Source organism: Mirounga angustirostris, unplaced genomic scaffold, assembly GCF_029215605.1.
Source record: "Mirounga angustirostris isolate CCGP_5_RB_7025 unplaced genomic scaffold, mMirAng1.0.hap1 SCAF_12, whole genome shotgun sequence".
Taxonomy (NCBI): Eukaryota; Metazoa; Chordata; class Mammalia; order Carnivora; family Phocidae; genus Mirounga; species Mirounga angustirostris.
In genome coordinates this window covers 78034786-78037830 of record NW_026991720.1, presented here as the reverse complement: position 1 = coordinate 78037830, position 3045 = coordinate 78034786, and the positions used below count along the sequence as shown (strand labels likewise).

The 3045-nt window shown below is 34.0% G+C and overlaps 1 pseudogene; it reads right to left on the bottom strand.

The window, feature by feature from the left end:
• Positions 1-639: 639 nt before the first annotated feature.
• On the bottom strand, positions 640-724 carry LOC123836234 (U4 spliceosomal RNA; annotated as a pseudogene).
• Between the last annotated feature and the right edge of the window lie 2321 nt (positions 725-3045).

Sequence of the window (3045 nt, the reverse complement as noted above, 5' to 3'; positions counted from 1 at the left end):
CTGAGTGAGGATCATGAAGCAAATTATTAACCCTAAATATAATGCTGAAAATACACAAAAAAATTTAACAACTTAGATAAATTCCCTATTTTCATTGGTCAGTTGCCAGGCAATGGTACTTTTAAATAGAAATTGAAATAAAACCTGGTAAATGCTATTTGCCATATTTTCAAAGGACTTAAGATCCCTTACCTCCTCAACACGGAATAATAATAATAAGGGAAATTGCTCTTCATCGAGAGGAATAGACAGACACATAAAGTGATATGTGCTAAATGTGAGGTTGCTGTAGTTTTTAGACAAAATATGAGGATAGTAGGATCCAGGCTGAAGAACAGAGAAATGACTGGAGAACACTGAAATGGAAAATTCTTTGATTAGCTCTCAGGACTTGGGGAAAGGGACAAATCAATAACCACTCCCAGAATTTGAATAAGGTGGCTGTTAATTTAGATGGCCCCTACAGGACTAGAAAAGCATTGAGAAGAGAAGGTGGGAAATGAGTTGGGTATGTCACCCAACACCTGTTCCATTAATGTTAGATTTAATTATCCAGAATAAGTAGATCAGCAAGGGACCCAGGGGAGAAGGAGTTAATGTACATACCCAGCCTCTTCTGTCTTGCTATTTAGCTATATCATTTTGTACACTAACAGATTTTAATTAGCAATAATTGTGCCTTGGATAAACCTCATTGGCTACGATACTGCCACCGTGCAAAGCTTGTACACTAACAGATTTTAAAGCTGCTACTTCCTCATATTTCCTCTCTCTTGATATTTACCCAGTAATTTTAATAATGATTTCACATGAGACTAAGAAATAACAGAAATAAATTATACTCTTTTTTTTTTTTTTTTTTTTTGGTAAGAAAGAATATCCAGCAACAGTTGAATACAGAAACTTGAAAATCAGGGAGAAGATACAAATTTGGAAGTCAGCATATTGGTCAGGGGTGAAATCATATAGGTGGATGAAATAACACACAGTTTAAAGAGTAATAAAAGCAATTGAGAGAAAGGGATGCAGAAAGAAGACTAAGAAGTAACAGTGACAGAATAAAGAAAATCACATCAATTTAACAATCCAATCACTTAATATAATCCTGCCCTTCTTAGTACATCTGCAATGTGAGAATTACATTTAGACTGTGTATTATTAGTTGATTTTTTGAAAAAATTTGCTATGTTGTCATTTCACATAAAACTCAAATGTTCTAAATGCTTATATTTTCTATTTCTAGTGATATTGAGTACTTTGAAAATGACTTTAATACATTTTAATTACAAATTATTAAAAACAATTACATAAATATTTACATAGAAACCTTATCTTGTGCTTGTAAGGACACTTTGGTTACAAGTGACAAAAAAATCAGTAAGTACTAGAATATACTGGCTCAGAAACATAAAAATTCAGGGATCATTTAGCCATGGCTAGATCCAGGAATACAAATAATGTAATCAAATATTGTAAAATATGCCTCTTTTTTGTACCCTCTCTATGCTCAATTTTACTCTATGATGGTTTCATGCTCAAGCAGTTTGTCTCCTTGCCATCATCAGATATAGTTTGGATTATACTTACACTTAGCAATGCCAGAGGAAAGTGCATAGCATCCCTTTCCCAAGATTTCTATCAATATTTAAAAAGGAAGTTGGATCTTTTCCTGTCCTTTTTTTTTTAATTTTTTAAAGATTTTATTTATTTATTTGAGAGAGAGAATGAGATAGAGAGAGAGCATGAGAGGGGGGAGGGTCAGAAGGAGAAGCAGACTCCCTGTTGAGCAGGGAGCCTGATGCGGGACTCAATCCCAGGACTCCAGGATCATGACCTGAGCCGAAGGCAGTCGCTTAACCAACTGAGCCATCCAGGCGCCCAGGAAGTTGGACTTTTTCTTTCATATGTACAATGAAATTGAGGAAGTGAAGCCAGGTGATTATAGATTCCACCCAGAGAAAGAAGGAACTGCCCTTTTCAAAGGAAAAGCAGCAAAGAAAAGGATGCCAGCAAGATAAAAATAACAGATACTCACTACACTACTCAAGTGTAGATTAGCGAAAAGGCTCAAACTTTAATATTTGAAAGACTTTGTGACCCATCAAAGTATGTTTTTTATTCGTATAACAATGTAGAGTGTCCTTTCCTTCCTACTATTGCTTACAGTAGTTCATAGTCTAAATCAGAATAATTAACTACTACTGTATGTTTCATCACCAGAACTCAGGAGTTCTAATGAAGAATTGGAATTGCTCTGTTTTGAATTTGTTAACTATTTGTTTAACCTGTGCTGTCAGAAGTACTATAAATCCATCTTGGATAATTGTGTGTGCCTTTTTCTTTTGCTAGATACCCAGGAACGTCACCAGGGACTATCTTTTCTCCACAAATGGCTAATTTTTCTTAAATTATATATTTAGATTGAAAGATGTGGAAATAGCATAAAGTATCAGGAAATCCACCCAGGAAGGAAAGCCAAAACAACACACCTGAAGAAGTAGAGAACATAACCATTATGCTCGTGGAATATCAATTTAAAACATAAATAATCACAATCTCGATTGACTATTTCTAGAGCATTTTTTACAGAAGCATATAAAAGCAATGCTACACCTCATTTCTTTTGTTCTGAAAGCTAACTATGGTTTAAGAAAAGATTTACATATTTCACCCAAAAACAATTTTATTGCTGCATTCATTCATCGTTCAACAGATATTTGACAAGCATCTATACTGTAAACCACTGTTCTTGCTTTTGCAGATAGACACAGTGTGTATCTCATTCTACATATTAAATAGTTTTAAAAATTGTTGTTGGCATATAGGATATGAAGAAAAGAGAAATTAATTATGACTTCAAGTCCTTTGATCTAACACAACAAGAGAAGGTGATGCCATTCCCTGAGATGGGGAGAAAAAGCAGACTGGGGTGATATGTGGGGAAAAAGTTCTACTTTTTTTTTTTTTTAATTCAAGTATAACTAACATACAGTGTTATGTTAGGTTCAGGTGCACAATATAATAATTTAATAATTCAATATGTTA